Raw genomic sequence first — 26,204 nt, 5'->3', positions numbered from 1 at the left:
ATTTCCTAGATTTCGATTGCTCTTTTCTTGACAACCTCCCCCAACCCCTCAGTCTTATGACACGTTTTAAAACATGCAAAGGTGTTTACTTACCGTTCCGTATTTAGTTTTTATTGTTTTGCGTCGATGCTCAAAAATTGCTAAATAAGATTGTTTTCGGAAACATTGTATTGTTAGAGCTAAAAACCAATCATTGTCAACCGTGGATGGTCCCTGCAATAATAACGTTGATAAATTCCGACTTCGTAATCTAGTCTAAAACTTTGTAGTTTGGTTGTTTTAAGTTTTAAAAATACTTAAAATATCCACTTCTTGTTAGGCACCAAACGAAGTACCGACTTTGTCAAGATAATTTTTTTAGTTCGGTTAATCCTTAGTAGGTAAGATTTTTTTTCTTTTTATTACGAGTGTTAAGATGGGATAGAAATATAATGTCAGGTAGCCCCAACATTATATTGTGTATGCCTACATAAAATTTGGCGAACTAAAGTAGGAAATTTTTCACTGTTTCTTCTTTTTTTAAACTACTGATACCGAACCGTAAGTGATGTACACACACACAAATAAAGCAATATATGTACACAACGTAACACGTTTTAATGCCGAAGTCGAATTCTTAAGTGTAAAAAACGTCACCCCGTTAGCTGTGGGTTTAATTATAATTTGTGGCAGACTCTTCGGACTTGTGTCTAAAAATATGTTAAACGAGTTCATTAAAGTTGTTTGAGGGGGGGGGCGGGGGGGGGGGGGTTAGTTTCCCTTTTTAAATGTATTCTTCGATGCGTTTCACCATAACTCATGCATGTTATTTCTATATTTCTAAAAAAGATTTCAAATACTGCTCTTAGTTTAAATTTATGAAACAATGAGCTTTTGTTTGTTAACAACGTTGTTTTATTTTCTTAGAAAAACGCATTTAATTTATTCGTTGAACACAGGTTTGTATTTACGTTGCTGAGATTATAATTTTGATAATTTGAATAGAGTAGTGAACAAATGACTGTTTTTAAAAACATTGCAATGATTGTCTATTTCAACTCATTTTATTGTTTTAAGAATTATTTCAAAGCACTAAAGCTAGATTTCTCAATTACGTTACTTTGAACATTATTTTCAATGGGATTAGCTAGTGTCCCATCAATACACAGAGACTAAACCGAAATTACTTTGCAAAAGAGTAGGTTGTGTTAAGCTTATGTGTGTTAAGCTAGATATAAAATTTTTAATATTTACTCAGAAAATAAGAATTTTTTAACTACGCGAAAAGGAGAAACATTTTTTTCTCTCCGTTTTGAGAAGTATCCGACTTTGACACGGGAAACATTATCAATTGTAGCAAATTTGTGCTAATTCTACGACAGTTTTGCTAAGATTATTTCAAAAAAAAAAAAAAAAAACGTAAGTAGATAGAACATTTTTAAAAATTTTGACATTATGTTTGAAACGTTCAAAAATGTTAAACTTTCTCACACAATGCGATTTATTCGTAGTAAACTTAAAATATAAACTCCTGACAGACGGATGCTTGGTATGAATTGTTGATAATTGAAAAATTTTGCCGTTTATCCACGGTGATATAAATTGAAAAAACACGTAAGGAATTACATGTTATCTTTACTGATAATAAAGCTAAAAGTCTGGATCTCTGTCTGCTGGATCTCTGTGATGCGCATAGCGCCTAGACCGTTCGACCCATTTTCTTGAAATTTGACACGAATTTATTTTGTAGCATGGGGGTGTGCATCTAGAAGTGATTTTTGGAAAATTCGATTTTTTTTCTTTTTCTATTCGAATTTTAAGAACATTTTTCCGAGCAAAATTATCATAAAATGGACGAGTAAATTACCAAGTTATCATAACGTGGAACCGTATCATGGGCAAACCAATTGGCGAGAAATTCACCATATATTATTTGTAAATGTACAGGCGAACCAAAAAACCTTTTTCATGTTCTACTACGGGCAAAGCCGTGCGGGTACCGGTAGTTTTAAATAAATGAATTACAAGCATTTTAATGCACAAAAATTGCAAATCAGTGCATACACATGTTTCGGGAAAGAAACTCTTCCCAAAGGAAATCATCAGTCCTTGGACGACTTTTATCCAAAAGCTCACACTTTGCATTGAAAAGGGGGTTCCTTATAACCCTGGAACACAGGTCTGCAGTAACTACAATTTTTGTACATTAAAACGTTGGTCATTCATTCATTTAAGTTTCAAGTACAAAGGTATTTATTTGTTAAATGTTATTTTATTTTTTTATTTTCAAAATAAAATTCTATTTTTACCGAAGTTTATACCATTGAAACAAACATTGTTATTATTTTTCCTCGTTGCAAAATGAAATAGCATTTGATATGTGTGATGTGTTCAGCTAGTATTCTGAAGACAGCCATAGTGACACGAATTTCTTACAGAAATAATATGTATCTAGTTTGAATTGACGCTTAACTTTTGATTGGTAAGTGAATGTCAGAATACGTCAAGTTTAAATTTGAGCTAGACACATATTATTTCTACAGAATATTAAATTATTATGGATGACCATATTGTAAACCGGCATAGGGTATCCATAATCTATTATAATAACAGATGCAAGTTTTTTTACTTCATACAATTATATTTGTTATTCAGTTACACTTTCTTCTTGTTTTACTGAGAAAAATGCGCGTGTTATTTGCATTTAAGTTGTCACCTCTTTAACTTTATTCATTTGAGTCATGTATTGGATTCTTTACTTTTAGGGTATCTTCTGTTAAGCAAACGTTTTGCAACGTTATAACGTAATACGCGTGACCCTTTTTTAATGGAGCTTGCCCTGTTATGAATGTCATTTAATTATTGAAATTAACCAAAGTAAGTCACAAAATTGAACTGTCATGGGAAGTTCAAGGGCTATATCTGCAAATTTTTAATATCCCCCCCCTCACTTCTGTCATTTGCAGCAAAAATTGGTGAACAATATTGCTTATTTGGTTTCCGCTGAAAATTAAGAAGGAAAAACACGTGAAATTCAAATATTTCTCTAGTGTTAATATGAAATTCTAAATGTGTTTCTTCAATTATTTCAAAAACTCATTTCTGCAGATATTGCCCTTTACCTTTCTACAGCAGATAACATCCAGTTATTCGTACGAAAAACAGTCAATTCCATATTGATTTCCTTCTGGCGAAACATCTTTTATGGCAATTTATTCAACTTTAAAAATGTCTAGCAGTTTACAAATTTTTATCTTTAAACTAATTTTATTTCGGTCAAAAAGTACCGATTACTGTTAATTTTCTTGGGAACGTATTTGAAAATAGATACATTTTTAAAATTTTAATTGAAATCTTTTATACACACATTATTGTGTGTGGGTAATAATATTGCGTTCTGTTAAAAAATAAAAAGTAATTCACGTTACAAAATAAAACGTTCGTAAACAAAGTATCTTACTAAATAATTTAGATATATTATGTCATATGGGATAGGAAATCTGTCCCTAAAAGTAAAATGTTCAATTAAATACCAAAAAATTTTGAAAAAAAAAATGGAGATAACCAGTACAAATAGTAGGTGAATCTCTCCCCTGTCTTGGGGTAAGAGATTGCACTAGTAGCCCTGGTAGGTGCTGCTGTACATCATGATTTAGAAAACAATTTCAATGAAATCCTACCTAGGATCTGATCTTTAAACGTGTTTTACTCGAAACTTAAAATAGTCCACTTGCATGCCTTTGCTTTTCACTTCCTCATTTGGACTTATATATAAAAAAATTTTGAAAAAAAAAAAAAAAAAATAGAACCAACTTCAAAATTGCTCTAAAAAGTGAAAAATAATTTTATTATTTAAACACCATCGATAATACTTTTAAACAAATTTTTTGAAGTTGGCGCAAAAACAAAAAGTGAAATCCAATGCAACGATGCTTCGTTCATACTTTTTTCAGAAAATCATCCAAAGTTAGGAACGAAACATTTATATCGTTACTCAAATATGCTGTCATCAATGCATGATGTATGTGGTAATGAAGAAACTAGGCCTGGTTAAATTTATAGTTGTAGTTGAGTTATGGCTGTGAATGATCTTATCTATCGTTTTTGAGCCAACTTCAAAAATTTTGTTTAAAAGTATTATCGATGGTGTTTAAAATTATTTTTCGCTTTTTAGAGCAATTTTGAAGTTGGTTCTATTTTTTTTCTTTTTTTCAAAATTTTTTTATTTCATTCTTTTTAGTGTAAATGTAAATATTTCAGTAAAAGTAAGAAGTCACCTAGTAAGAAGTTCGGCTCTATATCACTGTTTTGCTTCAGAGAAGCCTTCATTCAAAATTATCATTACAATTACTATTAATGTTACTGTTATATGGCACCAAACTTTTATAACGATGGGTTTTATATTTAATCATTTAATAGGGAAATTACATGAAATTTACTGTTTTTTGCCCATATCTCTTTGTCTTAGGAACAAATATGGTCAGAAAAAGTAATGGGCCCTAAGTTGAGCCATCCCCTATCAATTAAAAAAAGAATCATCAAAATCGGTTCACTAGGTGAGACGCTGTGAGTGGACAAACAAAAAAAAAAAAAAAAAAACATACGTACGGTATGAACTGATAACCGCCTCCTTTTTGAAGTCGGTTAAAAACTCAATTCCACCGAAAGATAATCATTCTATTGAAACAAAAAATCTCTTTCCTTTTGAAAAGTTCACATCATAAAAAGATATCGTCAGCTGTTTTTTTTTCTCCAATTTCACTGGTTAATAACGCCTAAAAACAAAATTTTTAAATCTCATGGAAATCCCTTTCCATTCTTCAGCTGAACTAGTTCGTATTATCAAACACTTAGGGGGGGAGGCGAGAACACATTCTTTTATTGGTATATTATTCATTTTAATTTAAAGTACTGGTGCAACACACATCGCGCAGGTTTATTTTAAAATAAAGATAAGTAATTTCACTCGAAAAAAACTTGAATTTGAAACTTTTTTGTATCTTCCGTAAAAAGAACGTCGTTTCCATGTTGATAAAGTCAGCGTACTCGGGGAATTCATTAGGCATAAAAGTATCAGTTTACTCATTTCAGATTTAAAAATTCCATTGCGAACTTGTTAAAAGGATTTTTAACATAAAAAAAAGAATCATTAATTAATCAAAGTCATTAATTGATAAGAAAATACTGTTTTTAATATCCATGCGCTCTGATGGAATCCGACCAAACCAATAAGTCCGTTGAACCTCAACCAAGTCTGATACTAAAAGGTGAGGGGAGGGGAGGTAAAAATTTCTTCTCGGACCGGTCCTAGACAGTTTAAGATACGATCAGTAGGGTGAGCCGAAAAATGAAATTTTCGATAAGCAACTTTTAATAGCAAAAAAAAAAGTAGTATATTGACATCCTAAACATAGGAAAAATAATTAAAAAAAATATTTATGTCTTCATATTGCTCATTGTTTGCTGCAAAGTTTGATGAAAAACTCAAGAGATGAATTTATCTGCAAAGCTTTATATTCGTAAACACCAATGCCAAAACTGAATCGTAAATTCAAGTTCAAACCTTAACCAAAACGTAGAACTTGTGATACGCAAATGCCTAAGCATGTTACACTAGCAGGAATCTTATTTGAGACACCTATTCTGCCGGGAGCAGGTAAAAAGCAGTAACTGCAAACTTTTTATTTTTCATTTTTGAGCATTTTTTTTTCATCTATTGTGCATTACCTTTATTGTAGCAGCTTGCTTATTTGCATTCAGCTGAAAAAAGGCAAGAAAAACAGTCTGATTACAAAGTTTACCTAATATTAATATTAAATCCAAAGCAATTCAAATTTCTCGAAATCTCATTTTGCAGAAAAATGACGCTTACCTGCACGCGGCATCTTTGCTAAAACTACAAATAATGGACACTTATTATTTTTAGAATTAAAACTGTAGTTCAGTCAATGCTGCATTTCCAAAACATTGTTTTATAAATAAAAAGATTAACTATTTCATTAGAACATTTATAGCAAAAGCAGATATAATTTTTTAAATTAACATCCGGGCAGAAATGCCACTGACCTTAGTAATCTAACTCTACGCACATTAATTGCAAAGGGGTTTTTATTAATTAACTGTAATAACGTATAGCAGGTTTTTTTTTTTTTTATATGAAAAATATTCGAAAAAACTGCACGTACAGTAACAGTATGGTTATAAATTAGCAGGAAATAAATTATCTTTCCAGTTAAAATAAATAAAAGATGCTTAAAAGATGTTTTTAATGTCTATTTTTATGAGCCTTCATTTCAGCAAAAGTTTTTTTTTACGTCACGAAATTAATGAAAGAAAAAAAAGTGGTTCTCTTTTTCTTTGCGTACAGTTCATTTTAATGAAAAATATTAATTAACATTAACACGCAAAAAATAAAGGAAGGCAAAATGTTTTTCTCAGCATGTAAGTTAGTTGCCTTCGTAAAGGAAAATAAAAAAAATTGAGTGTATACGCGATGCTATAATTGTTTTTGTAATCTGAACAAGAGATTCAAAACTTCAAACAAGTATCGTATTCATTGAGTATTACACACGAAATTTTTTGATTGTCTGTGTCAAATATTAAGAGACTTCAAAGTTATGCTGCTTAAATAATAAGCATGCAAAGTCTTTTCATTTCTTTAATTAATAGATATTGGGCTAAAGCCGATTACATGTGCGACATGAATACAATGTGTTAGACACAACTAGCAGCTAACAACCAACTCAACTCCATGCGATTCGTCCCTTGCTAGGAGGCGCATTTCTTTCCATAGTGCAACTGTTTTTTCAATGACGCAACTTGGGTTCCTCTTATGACGCAACAAATAAATTTTGAAAAGCCGTAATTAAAAATATTAAAAGAAAGAAAAAAATTTGAAAAGCCGTAATTGCCCATTTTGAACGAAAGGTTAAAATGGAAGTACCGCTTGGCTCTGGCCACTTAATGCTTGCTTGGATTGAAAGAGGAGCTATTTTTACCAGTTGTGATAATGAAATTGCGATAATGAAAAAAGTCGAACTTGGTGGCAATCAAAAATCCTCTTGAGACATGTTTTTGAAACAAAAATTAATTGCCCTCATCCTCTCGTTATCGACGTATGAGGTGTATAAAAGTTTGCCAACAACTTTAGAAAAGCCCCAAATGTTAGGACTTAGTGAAAAAGACTTAACAACTTCAGCGTCCACTTCCATCAACAAATCCTGTAAAAGATGTCTTCCTTTAATTACTACAACTCGATAAATTTAGCAAAACGTCCTTAAAATTTCTGCAGAATTTCAGACCTCATTTCAATAACGGAGACTCGAGGGTAAATAATTTGAGTCCTGAAACATGTTTTCAATGCTGTTTCGATTGCCACTTATTTATTTTTTTTTCATTATAACACCTTTGTATTGTTTCCTGACTTGATTAACATAATACCTTTGTTTCCGCAAAACAAAATGTCTTTCCACACCCTTATTATAGCAAATGAAATCACTTTAACCCTCAACCTACAGCATACGTTTTAGCATCCTATGCCAAAAACAATTGAAGCAGTGAGAAGCAAAGGGATATAAGTGGCAAAATTAAAAATTTGGAGACAACGAGTACACATGATAGGTGAACCTCTCCTCTGTCTTGGGGAGCAAGAGATGGTCCTAGTAGCGCTGGTAATTGCTGCTATACAGCATGATTTAGAAAAAAAAATCAATGAAAACCTTCTTAAGAAATTATTTTTAAACGCGTTTTACTCAACTTAAAAATGTACACTTACATCACTTTGCTTCTCACTGCCTCAATGGGATCGTTTCCAAAATTTTAAAAGTATTTTTTTCTGAAAGAGCATGCTTAAAAACATAGGATTTGACCATTTTTTGAAAAGTTTGTTTACGTTTAATATTTTTAAAAAATTACTTAAATCGACGCGCTTTCATTGTTTACGGCTTCTGCTGATGACATCACAAATGATGAAATGCCATTCAGTGTTGCCACCCACAGAACAAAATATTTAATTCGCATCTTTACTCACGTGTATTGGCAACGATATGGTTGATAGCAAGCGTGGAGCGCAATTTTAATTCGCTGCTTGATTATCATAACGTGGAAACGTAGTAGAAAAATGCTGCGAAGTGCATCATTTTTGACGTCATCAAGACCACGCCTTGTTTAAAAAATCGGACATTAAAAAAAATTAATTAAAAAAAAAAAACTGTTGGGAAAAATAAAAGTATTTCATGGGTCCATGTTTTTTTTTTTTTTTGCTCATTCTATCCATTTTAATGACTAAAAGTAGTACTTGTAGTACTTTTGACTGAAGGAAACCACCCCATTGCGAAATTTCGAGCTATTTAAATTGTTCGGCAAATATGTTCTAAAAAGCACCAAACACGAACGACTTACTATATGTAAAAACATATGTGATACAAATAGTTTGCCCCATTTGCATTCGCTTCTTACTAGACTTATCGTCATACATCTAAACCTTGCCCGCAATATTTACATTTGGTTTGACTGATGTACCACGGACCAGGCTCCTGATGATCAGCATTGGCCGGAGAACACGACCACGTGTCTCACACACAATTGCAGGTTATATCCATCAGCGATGCCAGATTTCCGATTGTTTGACAATAAACGTATCATTTTTTGTTTTGACACTGTTCGTATTGTATTATTCACTGAAAAGATATAAAATGGAGGGAGTGAAGACTTTATTTTGTGAGGTACAGACCACAAGTCACGTGATAGATCTTAAAGCGATGCATTGAAAGAAATCAGGTTTACTTCGCTAGCTTCAGGCGAAACGTGTCAACCATTTGTCGTACGTGATTCACGTTACTTGAGGTCTTTGCCTCAGCTTTTGCTTTGCCAATGATTTCACTTGCTCCCTCCATTTACTAATACCATCTCTAAGGTATTAGTGAAAATGAGCCCCCTCGTCTTCTTCGGTTTTCAACATTTAAAACTTCTGGAAAGAGATATTAAATGAAAGAAAATTGTCTTTGTTGGGGTAATGAACATGAAGAGCTTTGTCTTGTTCAAGAATAATTTGAAAATATTAAGTTTAAAAAATTGATTTATAATGAAAATTCTTTAACCCTGGCAAAAACTTGCAGCAGTAATTTGTTTCTGGAGGGAGAAAAGACCAGCCATTTACTTATAAAAAGCTGAGGCAACGACCCCATCACCCCCCCCCCCCCTAAATCACGAGATTCAGTTAAAATTAATGGAATACGCGTTTTACTGAAGTGAAAGAAACAAGATTACTCTAAGATTTATCATTTGAGTTGCGACCTTTTATTTAATAATTGAAAGCTTAACTCTCTCCGACATTTTTCCCTTCTCAGTGGCAAAAAAACCAGCTATAGTTGAGGCAAACCTAACCTGGTAGCGTCGTAATGCTGTGATCAGGATCTGCGTGGTCTTCAAAATGCTGCCATGTCAGGTTTGCTGCTGCCATATTACTATGGACCATAATTGCTGCCATGTTACTATGGACATTGCTGCAGACAAAAAGCTACTGAATGCGTCAATGCACATAAGAAAGTAAAATAAAAATGACATGTCATTTCAAACAATACAGCGTTGCCAACCAGATAAACAATCTGCATTTAAAATTAATAGTATTTTAAGGTTATTTTTTTTAAACCATCGGCTTCATTTTTTGATCATATTACGCTATTACATTAATAATAAATATTACCTTTTTTGAAATTTATTTTATTGCAAATTATCTTCGAGTTGAACCGAACCATTGTTCGGTCACTCGTCTGGTCTGCTAATTCTATATTAGCTACCAGTTTGTTTTGCACTCTTGGCTTCCTTAAGAGGTTTTCCATCTCTAGCTCAGTCACTTTCCTATGCCGGGCTGATGAGTGCTAATAAGCACGAAACTGCAGTCCTCGGCTAGAAATGACTGAGCTGGTGGTGTATTTCACGTAGTAATTACTTGTTATTTTTCGAGTTGCGAAGTGTTTATGTTAAAGATATACTGTTTACACCGTATGCCTTAAAATTGGAAAATCCTTAAAAACCTAGCATATTATGCATATGAGGTTTTTTCTCCCCACGCTATCATTACTTTAAAATAATTTGAGCATTCACGTGTAAAAATTTGCGCCTAAAATTAACTAAACTACATTACTCTTACAAGCTAGAAATAGCTGTATGTGCAAAACTGCTTCTAAAGATTTGAAACACAAGGCACTTTAATTTCAAAGAATATGGAAATCTGGTGCCCGCTAATTGAGGAAAGTATGCAATTACACCATATGCATTCCTTAAATGCACTAAAAATTACTATTGCTGCAAAAAAAATGCTAAAGTACTGCATTAGTGTTCTTCTGGAAAGCAGCATAAATATATGTATCGTGTGAAACATTTAACACAATGGTTGAAGCATAAAAACTAAAAGAAATTGCATGCTTAGAAAATGAAGTAAAACAAAAAATATTAAACACTTTATAAGTGAAAAAAAAAATACAAAATGATTCACCTAAAAAATCTTTGTAAAAAAAAGCCATTTAATAAAAAAAATCTTTGCAAACATTGGCTTCAAAAACTTTTCTCCTGCAATGTAAAATACTTCGAAGATCAAATGAAGTGAAACCCAATACAAACACCTGTCTCAACAGCAGGAATTTGTCTAGTTCCGTGATAATCGTCAGGCATGTCCACGAATTACTGCTCGTATTCCATGTGTCACTTGCACGCGAGTTTGAAGTTTCCGTGATTGGGTTACATACCGGCTTATCGAACGTAAATTTGTTTACTTACGCAGTGGTCTCACGAACCTCGGTTCACTCCGGGAATCGGTAATCTGCAGCATCATACTTTATTCAGTCTAATTTCTGTTTATGAAATATGCCTGAATATTTTCCAGTTTTACCGCATCAGGATTAATCAATCTCGTTTCTGAATAATATCGGGAGAAGGACTTGATATTAGGAATAAATTATGTAACCTGAAATATAATAAATAGTAATTGTATTTGTATATTTTTACTGTACTGACAATTGTGCACTTGGAATGCATTATTATAATAGTAATAAACTGCGTATGAATGCTTTCTTCGGCATTTTTATTGAACTTTAAGCTAATTAAATGTTCCTAATGCATTTTAGTTAAGGTTTTCTTTTCTTTTTTTATTACTTTTTATCATTACTGTACGTAAAAAGTTGACTTTAAATTGTTGTGTTAGGTTATAGAAATGGGCAGTAAAAATTTGTTTTCCAGTCGCACGTCAAGTCTTTTCGAGTTTTGGAGAAATTCAACAAGTTAAATAAATAAATAAAAAAAAAGGAAAAAAAAATAATTTGAATTTTGACATCTTGAATTCAAATTATGTTTTTCGCAATCACCAGTGTGTGTGTGTGTGTAGGCATGTGTGCTTGTGTCTGGGGGGTATGTGTATGTGGGCATATGTGTTTGTGTCTGTGTGCAGGCATGTATGTGTGGGTAGTTGCGTGTATGTGTGTGTATGTGTGGGTGTCTGTATGTATGCGTGTGTAGTTGTGTATGTATGCGCGTGTGTGTAGGACATGGATGCAACCTGGAGACGGCTTTCGCTAGAGGTGCAGCATCGTGAGGAGCCCGTCGACGGTGATGGTGCGGAGGGTGACGGTGGGAAAAATCAAAGGAACGTCAAAAACAGTCAAGTGAGAACAATTGCTCAATAAAGACGAAAGGAAAAGAAAGAAAGAAAATATTTGCAGAAAAAATAGCCGTATACATTTTATTTTTTCATAAAATTAAGTTTTTTTTTTTTTGGTTTAAAAATAGAGCTTCGTTTAGAGCTACGAAAAAAAATAAAAGAAAAGAAGTGATGCATCGTAACTTTGCGTTCTAGAAGATAATATGGTATACTTATTTTGTGTGTTTTCTGATTAAAAACATTTTATTCATATCCTTAAAAATAAATTCTACTTGCAGTTACACGGAGGAGAGCTTTAAAGTTTCTCCTTTAAAAATGTAACATTTTAATGGAATACTTTTCATTTTTAAACATAACAGTTTTGCTTCATTAAAAGTTTCTTAAGTTGAATATTTTCAGCAAGTCATTAGAGAGATTCCGTAAGTAAAAAGTATTTTGAATTATACGTAGATGGTTTAATGTTTTTTTGGGTTTCGTACACGTTAATCACAAAATCACACATTAAAAGTTTGTTAGTTTCTTGGAATAAACGAAAACTTTCAAGTTAAGAAAATGTTAACAGTATTAACATAGCCTGAGTTGTCGAAATCTATCGGATACCGGGTCTAGTTAGATGATTGAACAAATGACACCAGGTTTGTTTTTGACTGTATTAGCCTATAATGTAGGTAGCTGCCAGCATTGAAATCTGAAAACTAGGTAGATTTTGTATGAATAATCTTAATGAAAGAGAATTTAGGGTAAAAATATTTTTTTTAATACATAAGTAGGAATTTCTTAAAGCCTGTGTTGAACCCGTAATTCGGTATTCAAAAGTTCGGCAGTGTTAAAATTTTTTAGATCCAATTTACTTCGAAGTTACAAAAAAAAAGTTTTAGATTTTTTTTTTTTTTAAGAGTCATAATTTTTTTACAAGTGATAAAAAACAATTCTTACTGCAGATAAACATTTCTGAAATTCAGAGAAACATCCGGAAAATTTTACCGCTTTTTTTGGGAAATACTAATTTAAAAACAATGAAAACAAAATAAACGTGTATCAAAAATGACTGTTCGTGTTTGAGATCGCGATCGTTTTACTGTAGGAATTTTTAATAAAATTCAAAAAAATGAAAAATCATTCTTTTATGGAATATAGTTTTATGAAAATTCGGGAGGTATATGGGTGAATATACGCTGTTTGAGTTTCAACGGCGCATATTTTTTTTACATAAAACAAATATTATTATTTATCGTGTGCTCAACTAATAAAGAATATTGTCTTTTATTTGTCCCTAACAGTCAATTCTCGATACCTATTTTTTTTCAACATTAAGTTTCAACAACAACAGTACACTCCTGTTTGTGAAAATTGCAACAAGACGAAGGATTTACGCGAGTGAGTTGAAAATTGCAGGAAATGTAAAGTAGGGCATGATATGCAAATGATTAGAATTGCAGATCGGTAGCGCATGCGTATGCTGAGCAGCGCCCTCTGAACGGCGGATCGGACCGAATATAAATAGACGACTGTAGCGAGACGTGTATGATTATCGGTGGTTGTAGCCGCTCGTGTGCAGCGTAACAGCTGCACAATCATGCATGTTTGGAAGCAGTGGACGGACAAGTGTCGGACAGCTCGAAAATCCGAGAGTAGACCCCGAAATGTGACGTCAGCTCGCAATGACAGACAGCTGGTGCGTGTGGCGCACAGCTTCTTCTAGACAATTGGCAGCACAGTGCTCAACAGCTACAGGTGTTTCATTGTGTGCTTCATAGCTCCTGGACTTGTTCTAAATTCTCATTAACTGTTCGATCCGGTGATGGTGCTGCCATCTATCGGTATATAAAAATAATGGAGGCAAGGCACTTAGTATGCAATCCTCGACATAAATACAGTTGTAGTCAGATGTGACTCGGAATCGGAATTGTGTGCTTCATCAATTCGAAGACGTCTGCTACAGCGTGGGGTGCGCGCAAGGATTCTTTTATATAAGATTCCTTTCACGCAAAACCATCGCCGCTGCGGCTATAATGTGCCAATGTGCATAGGAGCTGGCGTGCTGATTGACAGCAGGTCGTCTTTTCTGATGAATCCCGCTTCAATTTGTGGCACCATGATGGCCGAATTCGTCTCAGGCCCTATGCCGGTGAATGGCACATTCCGGAATGCATTATCGAACGCCACAGTGGACGAACATTCGGAGTTATGGTCTGGGGTGCCATAGCATATCATGTACGATCACAATTGCTACGAATTGTGCGCAATTTGAACAGTACCCGATACATAAACGAAGTTTTACAACCCCAAGCTATTCAGATTGAACATGTCACCGATTGAACATGTGTGGGATTCCGTTGGACGGCGTGTCGCTCGTGATCCTCGTCCTGTTGCTTCGACAGACGAGCTTTGGTTGCGCATACAAACAATGTGGAATACTCCTCCTCAGGCAGATATTCAAACTTTGTGTTACTTCATGCCAAGTCATGTAGCAGCTCTTATTGCGGCGCGTGGTGGCCACACAAAATACTAATTTCTATCTCTTTTTTATTGTTTGTTTGGTTTGAAAATGTAATCATTTATTTGTACCATTACCACTCATTTGTGTATTAAATTTCATTTAACTGTGATGCTTCTTCATGGTGTTGTACTTTTCACGAACAGGAGTGTACATTGCCCGCTTGTTATGTCGCCAAACTAGCGAAACATTTGGAACTTAAATGAGGCACTGAATCCGGTGTTAATTAGGCAATACTGCCGATACTTAAGGTACCATACAGAACCAAAGATGTTTCGTCAAAATTTCAATTATGAACATCGTGAAACTGTCTTGCTATCATCGGTTTGGAATTTTCAATGAGGTAAAAGTACTTTAAATGTTCTTTGGATCAGTCTAAGTATCTTTTATGATAAGCATTTGCTTCGTTGACAGGTGGTTCCATTTAGTATTTCGTATTTGCAAAATTATTTTTTCGACACAAAATAAAAGGCTTTTAATTTCTTTTATTTTTAAATCCCTCCGCTCAGAAGCAACCCCCATTTATAGGCGCGGGAAAATGTTTATGAAATGTATATTTCATATTTATGAATGTCATTTTTTATAAATGTATATTTCTATTCCAAAATTTCTTTAAGAAATTACGCGTTTAAGAAGCGTTGCATCTAACGTTTGTTCATTATATTGCATCCATTTGTTTTGAGTTGTAAATGCATCGATTATTTTAAAAAGCATCCTGTGGTGTTCACATTCAGTTTGTTTTTCTTAGTGTGGTATTCTGTTTGATGCTATGTTGCCCACGTCCCATAGGTAGGAAAATCCTTTTTTATGGAGGGGGGGGGAGGTTATACGTGAAAGTACTCCACAGCGTTTCAATCGAGTGCTACTTTAGTCTTGGAGGGGGAGGGAGGAATTAGTGCTAACCTTCATTTAAAAGCTGTTTTTAATTACCAAGTAAATCAAAAAAAAAAAAAATATATATATTAATTTCCCTTTTCTTTTTCTAAAAAAATCAACAACATTTCAAAAGATTAACCCCATTCTTAAAATGTTTGTACTTTTCAATGATGGAATCACTGCACGTGTGTGGATTATACACAGAAAAAAGTCTAGTCCATAAAATGTAGAAACTCGTTTGACAGAAAGTAATGTAAAAATAATTTAACATATTTCTAAAGCTCGTTCCGTCAAAAATAGTTTAAAATCGATAGGCAGTAACCACACATTCCAGTAAACCATTTGCAGCAGCCCCAACTTGCAGCTTTCTAATTTTGGTAGCTGTCATAGTTGTGAAAGAAATCTTGAGTTAAGCGTTCGATATGCCCTGTAATTTCTTTCAGAATTTTCGTGATTGGTTCACTTACTACCCTATCGAGCGCCTTACTTTTGTTTACTGCTATAATTTTCTCACCAGCCTTTTTCGCAGGAATCGATTAATGACTACCGCGGGTCTTTATTTCTATGTCTACATACGCGTGTGGCTTCCGTTTATTTCTTCTATTTTTTGAGATCGCAAAGCAGTCGAGAAAGATATCTCGTGTTTGTGTGTATAAGTAATGATATTTGGTTGTGTTTTGATTTTATTTATTTATTTATTTTTTTTGTGTTTCAGTTTTTATGGTGTTTTTTGAAAATTTTACTTTTTTTCAATAGTTGTTTTTGTATTTTTTATATATGCAAAACAAAAAAATAACCGCAATTTGATTTGCTTCTGAGTGTGATTTTTTGAAGTAAAATGTTTTACGTTTTCTATTCTAATTATGCTTAATGAAACGTGGATGTACGTAAATATGCGTGATTAGTATTTTTTCATTAAGCATCATTTATTTATTATCATCCATTTGATAACAAAAATTCCTTCTTTATTTTCCCCTTTTATAAAGAATTATTTTGTAAATAATCCATTGTTAAAAGAATTTTAAAATCTTAGAATGACGTTGCGTTATTGTTTGCAAACTACCGCATGGTATTCCTACCACCACCAACTTAATTCTGAATCTTGGATACTTACCAGCCCTCATCCTCACTAGCCCTCACTTTTAAACATAAAATTTAAATTTTCCCACTAGCTCTCTCCTTCTAACATAAATCAGTATATAGCAACAACGTTTTTCCACATGGCGTAGTAAAATTTTAGTAGGATAAAGTGGAATATTTAAGATTTTTTTCAAATTTTAATTTTAAATCATTCACGATGGGAAATTTTCCATTGCATGGCTAAAAGTGTAAAAATTTCCTGACGTTTGGATAAAATTTGCAATCCCTTCAAGCTCACAATTTGAACCTGAAAAACCTACTTTTTTTGCAAAGAAAATGTTTTAGTTTTGTAAGCTTTGAAATGTTTTATATCAGAAAAGGGGAGGTTGGGTCTACATGACTAAAAATTTTTGCAGTTAAGTTACAAGACTTCCAGGCAAAATCTTCATCAGACACATGTTGGTTGAATTTTACAAATTATCCAGAAACTGAATATTTCCTTTTTTGCGATTGCAATTATTTTATCAGTTTTAAAATACAATATGCTGAAAAAAAAATCGTCATAACTAAGCAATTAGAAATTACAAGATAATTAGAAGAAATCATCAATCACTATTAAGTTTTTTTTTCATGTTATAAGCAAGTTTCTAAGTGTTTACAAATACAAAGGAATGCGTTTCTTGCTTCAAGAATTAAAGTATTTTCAGTGCAGGAAGTAGTTTCAATGTCTAAAGTGAGTTTTTATATTGTCACTTAGTATGAAATTTTAAATCCTAGTTTCTCAAAGTAGTCGACAGTACTAACAAATTTAAACCAGCACAATGATTGCAATTGTATCCGAATAAAAAATAATCTTTTGAAGCATTTAAATTCTCCATCGAGATTTAAACTCCTCCGTACATAGATAATGAGTAAAAGAAGTAGCAACTTGCTTTAAATTTTACCGAATAGCTTTAGGGGACGCTTCGCTGCTGATTTAGATAAATCCAACGAATTGTACTTTTGGGTAAAGCTACTTAAAACTACATTTCAATAGTTGGATTGTGGCTTTAAAATTGTAATTAGATTGAAATGAGGTGCAGCTGCGCGGGATATATTAAGTTCGTCGTAAAACTTCATGCTCTTAGTTTGGTCTTTGCTCAGGAGAAAGCATCATACTATTAGTAAGATTTTCAAACAATCGAAAAAATGAGGTTTCTATTGATTCATCAGTTTGATTTAGCATAGTGCAAGTATATTATTTGAACTATGAAAAACTCTCTATTTATCCTAAGTATTTTTTATTGTAAAATATGAAGCCAAGTTGTTGGGAATAAAACGATATTTCATTTTGTGTATTCTTTGGCAGGATTGTACTGATGTAGGGACTTCTTGAACATACGAAGAATTTTAAATTAATTTTAAAATGATTCAGTGAAAAGCAAAGGGATGTAAGTGACAAGATACAAAATTTGGAGATAACTAGTATAAATGATAGAACCTCTACTCTGGAGCAAGAAATGGTACTAGTAGCCCTAGTAGGTGCTGCTGTACAGCATTAGTTATGTTTTTTTTTAATGATAGCCTACCCAGGATCTGAAATTTAAATGCAATTTACTCGAAACGTTAAATAGTCCACTTACATCCCTTTGCTTGTCAGTGCCTCAAATGTAATGAAGAATCAAATGTATCAAATTTAAGTTACTATCATGAAATAGGGATGCATTAGTTCCGCTCATCAGTAGAACTCTTAGTGCAGGAGTAACCAAGGGCTTCAATATTGAAGGGGGGGGGAAGAAGAGGGGGCTCAAGCCCCCTCCCCCCTTTGAAATTAGAACATCCTTGTTTTTAGTACTTTTTTTCTTTGCAAAAATGTAAAAACATTTCTTCTCCTGCAATTAATGAATAAGTTATTAAAAATGTCAAATTTTAATAACTCAACACATACATGTACTGAAATCTGTTTCTATGGGGAAAATATCCTACTAAACCATGGGGAAAATATCTGAGCTTCCCCCCTTAAAATTTTGCATATAGACGCCCTTGGGAGTAATTAATTGTTATTTCTTACCCTGATAAGTGACACTCCTAACATAGGAATGTCTTCGTCTACCTCTAATTTTATTCGTTTAATTACAATATTTTTAAAAATAATATCGATTTGCAACCATTATTTCACTTCGTAAATGTTATTCCTAAGTTTTTTTTTAATTTGGTATTTTTTATCGATTTCTTATCATTGAGGTTCTCATTGTTGTACAAAATAAACAGAAAACGTATAAAATGCACACATTTGCAGAATGATTAAGCGTTTTATATGCTGTAAAATTATCTTTTACATTCTGGCACTATTTAGTTCGCCTCAAAATTCAACTTTTTACTGTAAAAAGTATCTACTATTGAGCAGTAATGGTAAAGAGATATGAATCTGAAGGTATCCAATTGCCATTCTAAGTTTAAAATAAAATGCAATCGCGTCATTTGATTGGATTAGATGTCAAGATTTAAACGAAGTTAAAGTTAAAAGAAGTAAATGTCAATTTAAACACGCACTAAGTATATCTAAGTTAAAAATATCGATACATCATTGCATTCTGGATGGGAGGAAATATCAAATTTGAAACGAAAGGGGTTTACAGAAATTAATTTAACTTGCAACATTATTATCATCCGGACACACACGTGCCCCAAAAGCTCATAAATTTTTACGAGCATATTATTTCCCTTATCCATTACTGACCCAATTTGTTTAACATGTTATGTCCCACGAACATCAGTTTCATCGAGAACAAACATGTATATTTAATGTATTTAGGCGGAGATAGATAAGATCATCTCACGTCTCAATTGGTTGGAATTTTCTAAATAAATTACTACGGTTTCATTTATTTTCTTGTAAGTGTCAAAACTTGTTACAACTGGTGTTATTCTTTTTTCTTCCTGTTTGTAGAATCATGAAGTAATTGAAAAATGTTATTCCTACCTTACGAAATTGAGATTATTTTGATTTCGTTGAGTAAGAGTTATTTTCCTTTGGAGATTTGGCGTGGTAATTATGAAGGATTTTTTTAGTCATGGTCACTTAATTTTGAGTAATAGCAAGTTTTGTAAAAAATAACTTAAAAAATAAAGTACCTAGTACCTTAACTTTAAGTTCTCTGTGAAACATTTGTATTTAAGTAAAGGTGAGTATTGTTAATTTTTTATATCGTTTTAGAACTCACTTTACCGATATAAAAAAGGCCCATTTCAAAAATTGGTATTGTAATATTTTATTGTGAGTCAAACATTACTTTTGTTCTTTTAAAATGTTAAAGTCATTGTTATTAACATTTTTAACAAAAATTGAGACCTTCTACTTTTCAGAGCAGTATTTATTTAATTAATATTAAGCTAATTGGTTATTTAAAAATTGTGTACTATTCGTCAAGTACATGCGGGACAAAGTGGATAAGGCAAACTGAAATATTTTATTTCGTTTACTCACTCAATCATTTACTAAATTACTTACGTATTCATGTATTGATTCATTCATTTACATTTCTTCATAGAGTAATTCATTTATTTATTCATTCATTTCCTTATTTTCGTATTCATTCAATCGTTCAGTCACTTATTTATTTTTCTTCATTATCTTTTCAATATTAATTACTTTATTTCCTTGTTCGTTTATCGTTTAATTATCTTTTCATTTATTCATTGAACCATTTGTTTACTGATTTATTTCAACAAAGTAATTTTTATATTTGAATAGAAAATATCCACAAGAAAAAATGCGAGAAAATGTTGCATTTTTTTTCTTTTTTAAATGCTCAAATTTACAGCCAAAAATGTAAAATGACTTTTCAATGCAAGTTTATTACAAAATTTTCCTTTATGTACTGTAATTTTCAAAACAAAAATCCAGTTCGTTCATTTTGAAAAATTTCAGTCATCTTAACTGTTTCACTTTGCCCCAAATTCCCCTACTTTGTCATCGCAAAGTCTAATTTATATATATATATATATATATATATATATATATATATATATATATATATATATATATATATATATATATATATATATATATATATATATTCGTTTCGTCGGAAAAGTATAAAACCGAATAAAACAAAACTAAAACTTGTAAAACAGATCAGCACAGTTTCGTATTAAACTAAGAATCGCAAAATATAAGTTGCGTTAAGGAAAAATAAACTACCAATCGCTTGCAGGATAAAACAGTTTTTTCTCCCTAAAACTATTGAAAATCAATGAAAATTTGTCTGTTTGGACAAACCTTGGACTATAACTGATCTCGTGATAACTGACATGGTTACCCAAGAAGTCATATTTCATAACTTACGCTCAATGAACAATAGAAGCTTCCGTGGTTGGCTCGCTTACTGCTATGTATCGAACGTCTTCTCTGTTTACTTTTTCAATTGTCTCACGAACATATCTTCACTAAACCGATTAATAATTTCGTTTAGCAAAGTATTTTATACCTAGTTTTCGTTAATAAATAAAAGTAACGTTATAGCATTCGATAAGTTATTTTTTGCATGCATTATATCTTAAAACGCACTTTAAATGAAAAAAAAAATATTAAAGTCTTTCTGCTAATGCTTACTAGAGAAACTTTTACGATAACAAAGAAAACTTCGTCGAAACAGGTTTCTGAAAACTGTTTACGTTAGAAGTGTTATTTCTATCGCTTGTGAGTAAGTGCATAGCACATTTGTGCTGCACCACTTTGTTCGCTACTTTAATAATGTTTGGGTAAATGTGGTAGCTTAATGTGCCACCGTAGTTTTATATTTCTTCAAATCAAAATCTTTGGTTTGTATTTTATAAGACTTCCCGTTACTGGTGGGGGCGAGCTCGCAAACGGTAAATTTAGTCAGGGGTATCCCCCCTCCTAAGAGTGAGGGCGCAACCACTTAATTTCACAAAGACCCTCCCATCCCCAAAAAGAAAAAAATATCCTACAAAACCCCCCTTCTCCTAAAACTTTCAATAGCACAGTTTGCACCATGCCTCCCTCCTCCCCACTAGTTGGGCACCCCTGATTTAGTCATGAACGTTCAAGCATAATAATCTTTATCTACCGTCTAATATTCCCATTAACGTTTAGTTATGGCGACCTTCAGAGCTTTAAGTCAAGCTTAAGTTGCTTGTCAGTTTTCAACCTGGAGCCAGTCACCTGAAGTGTTATTCATTTGTATCTCCAACACTTATTTTAGAAATACATAGCATAAAACAAAAATTATTCCATTTATGAGTACTAATTTAATACACGAATCAGAAAAGATGAATGTTTTTGGTTGGAAAAAATATTTTTACCGATCCGCAGTAAAATTATGCAGAAACATTCGAATATATGAGGCAGTGATAAGCAAAAGGATGTAAGTAGATTTTTTAAACTTTCTTAGAGAAAACGCATTTAAAGTTCAGATACTAAGTAATCTTTCATTGATTTGTTTTTTGTATAGCAGTACTCACCTGTTAGAGCTACTAGTACCAGCTCTTGTACTTTAGCAGAGAAGGACTTCGCCTATCATTTGCACTAGTTATCTCTAAATTTAAGTTTTGGAATTTATGTATTTCTTCTTCTCTCTGCCTAACATGTCCATTTTTATTACCTTTTAGGAATTAAAATTTTTCCCTTTTAAACTTTGGTAACACCGATTTTCCTTAATTTTCCTTTAAAATTATTATTACGACTTTTAGTGGTGTTTATTAAAAGTAGACTGTACAAATAGTAAGTAATCTGAAAATTGTGATATCAGATGCGCAGTAATGTTTTGCAAAGGTACAGATACATTTTTTTATACCATGGTATTTGTAATGTGATCCATTTCCAAAGTTAATTCAAGTCATTTTATTACTTTTCTTTTTCAAGTTGCGCTAAAACTTTTAAAGAAAAAAATGACTTTGCAGGAAATGCTGAATGCTAACAATTAAGTCGTTGGTAGTGTTATAATACCATGAACAAAACTTTTGACCATAATACGTGACAACAGCACAATATTCAAACGCACAATGTGGTAAGCCCTTAGGATTCGACGATTCATAAGAATCAGACTGGAAAAGCATTTGCTTTTGGTCCAGGATTTAGGCAAGCAAAAAAAGTCTCAAAAAGAAAATATTTTTCATCTTTCCCTAAAACGTTCTATATAACTCCCAAGAGGAAGCGGTACTGGTCAGCATTTTCTTTTAAAAATGCAGAAGAACGCTGACTTGAAATAAAAAGCCTCTGAAAGAGGGATATTGTGGTCCCAGGTATACATCTTCATATTAATATCTCTTGGTGGTCGAAGTTCTATGCATTTAGATATGAAAATTTTGGATTTAGGATGTCTTATGTAAGAAAGTTTTCTTTAAACCCGTTGGACTAATGAAAAATAGCCTATTGTAATGAGTTTTTCTTTCCTAAAAAAAAAACTTGTTCTAAATTATTTCATTATAATAAATTGCTTTAAATATTTTTCTTCTATAAATCTGCCAATTTTAGGAATTGTTTTTCGGGTGTCGGTGTTTGCGCGCTTTATCTTAAGTGCTTCAAATTAGTTTTGTGAAAGATTTTTTTTTGTGGTAAATGATACTGTTTTACTCTCCCTGTGCTTTCATCTTTTTTCGTTCGAAATTTAAAAAAAATAAATAAATATACAGAAATTAGTATGAGACCAAATGAGAAAAAGGGGGAAAAAATCGAAGTTCACAACTAATAGCGGATTAGGCTATAAATCGCAAATACAGACAGTATAAGGAGTTAAAGTAAAAGAAAAGAAACCGGAACCAGTTAAAAAACGCTATAACCGTTCAAATGTTTTGAACTTACTTACGTTTTTCTTTAAAAATATTTCACTGAAAATTTCATTATCCTCTCTTTTTTCCCCACCTTGCCTGAAGTTTCTCGGATTAAATTTTCAGTTTTTCTTGCGGCAAAGAAAACTTACTTTCAAATTGTACTGTTTTATTTAAACATCTACTTTAGTTAAAACTTTTCCCGGCGGACTCTTTTCAAGTAAACTTAAAAGAAAGAACGCTGCAGCTAAACTGAAATTATTGTTCTCCTTAAAAGAAGTTGTGCTCTTGATACGACAGGGTTAAAAGTTCTGCAACCCACAAAAGGGAGATTAATGCTTAAGAGAGTATTGTCTGGGACTTGCACTTTTAAAGAGCGAACGTAAGTGAAAACCCGTTGGCGATCAAAGAAGTGCATATTATTTAGTTTAAACGCTCCATTTTCAAGTTAAGTTAAAATTGTGTATAGAATTTTATTTTTTAATGTTTTATATCGCTTCCTGAACTTTGTTTCCCATTTATTTTGGAATTTCGAACAGATCGTGCGAAAGTTTAAGCTTGTTTAAAAAAAAAGATGTTTATTTTAAAAGTAAAATATCACGTACAGTCTGACCACCGATTATATGGAAAGGCTAATATCCGGTTTACAGGCGGAAATGGACGCGTCTATTAACTTTTAGGGATGGTAGATTCTCTGATACAGATGTGCGCGTTCGCCTCTTAGTTATTTCAACTTAAGTTTTTTAAAAATGACAATTTATTTACTGCTATAATTTTTAAATTAAAACTATATTCAATCTGTATTCTTACTCAAAAATTAATTGATTTATTTTGTTTACAGCATAATTTTGAGCTTACCATTTTGTTTTCCTTTTCCGAACAAAATTAAAACATTTTATTTCCTTTTTCGCGTTCCCATACAAATTCATTTTGTTTCTACTCATTTTCACCTCAACGAAGACAGTAAATAAGGCCCTAGTAAAATTACGAAACGCGTGCATCCAACTCCCATTACTATTTTTTCCTTCTCCCCTGCTAGATTCATTCAGATGGAATTGTCTAAATTTGGCCGATTGCCGCATTACATACAATCCGTGGTCAAACAGTAAATGGAAACAACTGTGATTGAGAAGTTATTCGGAACAAAACAAGCTTATTTCTTCTCTTACCAATACATGATTTGTAGCAGTAGCGTTTTCCTCTTTCCTTAAGCTTAAATTTCAATTTATTTTAAGTATGCTTCTTCATGCTTAGTAAAGCAAAGTTATCGTAATCCAAACTAACGGAAATTATTACATAAAGCGCAAAATACATCAGATCATTTTTCTCGTATAGAGACACTTAGAGCTCAGTTGTTGGGCTCTTATGCCGAAATTCGTTGGTTAAAATATCGACTCAAACTGGTGGATTTTCAAACTGCAGAGACGTGTCAGTCTCCATGTCGCATGATTATGCAATAATTATTTTAATAACTCTTAAAATAAAGATTAAAATGTTAAGTTCTTATTTTGCGTCATTGATTTGATAAAAAAGTAATAGATAACAACTAGAAATACTGAAAAGTAGTTCCAAGTTCTTGTACTTTGGGTGGTATACAAAGACTTAATTTCACCAAGCTGATTAAAACGACTGCAGCGAATGTTTCGACGTAGCTACACCAGTTGAAAAGCCTTTGCCATGTAGCCGAGAATCGGATGCTGTCAAGTTTCATTAGCATCACCAATTATGTGCAATAAATAATGATAGTAAATCAAATTGAAACGTGTGATTTATTTCATGTATTATTCAAAGCAATTTGCTTGGGATGTCAAGTAGCATATTTGATTAACTGCGTACATCCATACATATTTATTGCGAAAGCTTAGATATATAACACATATTTAATATCATTTATCATCAGTTAAGTTGCAGGGTCAACCGTGACAAAAGGGATCGGTCTTCTATTTTTTTTTCTATAAAATATAAATTGTTTGACATTAATTATGAAAGTACTAATCGCGATGCAGTGTTCATATGCTTCTTTTTTTTTTTACTTGCTCGGTGATTCTATTGTTACTATTTTTTTAGTCTTTTTCCATGCTGTATACAAAATTGTCTTTGCAAAGACACATTATTTGCGGTATTAAACTATGCCTATTTCAAGTTGCTTATAGTTATTACTTGAGATACTAGTTACAAATATTACAAGGTGCTTACTTGTGATATTTGTAACTATTGAATTCTAAGATACACCGTATATTTTTTTTTCTGTTTTTTCTTTCCGCTTAAAACACTAAACATAGATGTGCTAGACTTTTACACATTTGATACGCTGCGAAATACAGGGTGCCCTGAAAAAGACTGACTGTATAAAAAAATTTATAACATTAAAACGGTAAATGATAAAGAAATAATTCTTGCAGAAAATTCATGTGGTGGATCGTAAATCCCCCCCCCCTGAGTTCCAAATTTTAGTTGATTTTTTTTTCAATAGATGGTAGTAAGCCCGTAAATCAGGAAAAAAAAATAGAAAATTTCATCATAATTTTTCGAAAATAATGAACAAAGGACAAAACTATTTACAAACAATCGTCGGCTGTAATCATATATCGCAATCGTAGGAAAAAATCGGTGAATTTCAATTCTTCTTTTTTGACTTACTGGCTTACGATGTGCAGCGCCATCTGTTGAAAAAATTTTGAACTAAAATTTGGAACTTTCAGGGGAAAAACTTAGGGTCCACCACATGACTTTTCTGCAAGAATTTGTTTTTTATCATTAACCGTTCTCCTGTTATAATTTTTTGAAAACAGTCAGTCTTTTTGAGGACACCCTGTAATTTCTACCATTTTTTCGCCTTGCTTAAACTTTTAGTTTAGCTTCAACTACTGCTCAAGAGTTAAAACCTTCAACAAAAAACATCATGCTTAATCACTCGTATCCCATTTATTTGCATTTTCACCTTGAAGTTTAAAGAGCCAAGGTTTTAACTTCTTTTAATGCCAAGTAGTTCACTATCATCAGGAGAAAGCCATCTTGAGAATACTCGACTTATAGTCGGATTATATCTTCTAGAGAAATGGCGAACTCATCTCTTAAGCTATGGAAACGCATTTTAAACATTTCTCAACAAGAATCACACTGTCTCCTTGTAAAATAATGCGGTTTAATGCATTGCAGCCACGTCTCTCTCTCTCTCTTTTTTTTTTTTTTTGCTTACGTTGTTATTGTAGCAACCATTGTTAGCACAATATTTTTTTTCTCAATATTCAAAGCAGGACATTTTTCCTTAGAAGATAGCGCTTATCTGTGAATCATGCGATACGTGAAGACATAGTGCAGATTTTCTGCTCCGCAAATAACTTTCAA

The 26,204-nt window shown here is 32.5% G+C and overlaps 1 protein-coding gene across 1 annotated transcript in view; it reads left to right on the top strand.

Annotated features, from left to right (window-relative positions):
- Positions 1–26,204, top strand: part of LOC129216770 (uncharacterized) — a 382,782-nt gene that overhangs the window by 697 nt on the left and 355,881 nt on the right. The window lies entirely within an intron of this gene.

Source organism: Uloborus diversus, chromosome 2 (genome assembly GCF_026930045.1).
Source record: "Uloborus diversus isolate 005 chromosome 2, Udiv.v.3.1, whole genome shotgun sequence".
In the NCBI taxonomy this organism is placed as follows: domain Eukaryota; kingdom Metazoa; phylum Arthropoda; class Arachnida; order Araneae; family Uloboridae; genus Uloborus; species Uloborus diversus.
The sequence above is the reverse complement of the archived record's forward strand: the minus strand, read 5'-3'. Positions and strand labels throughout refer to the sequence as shown.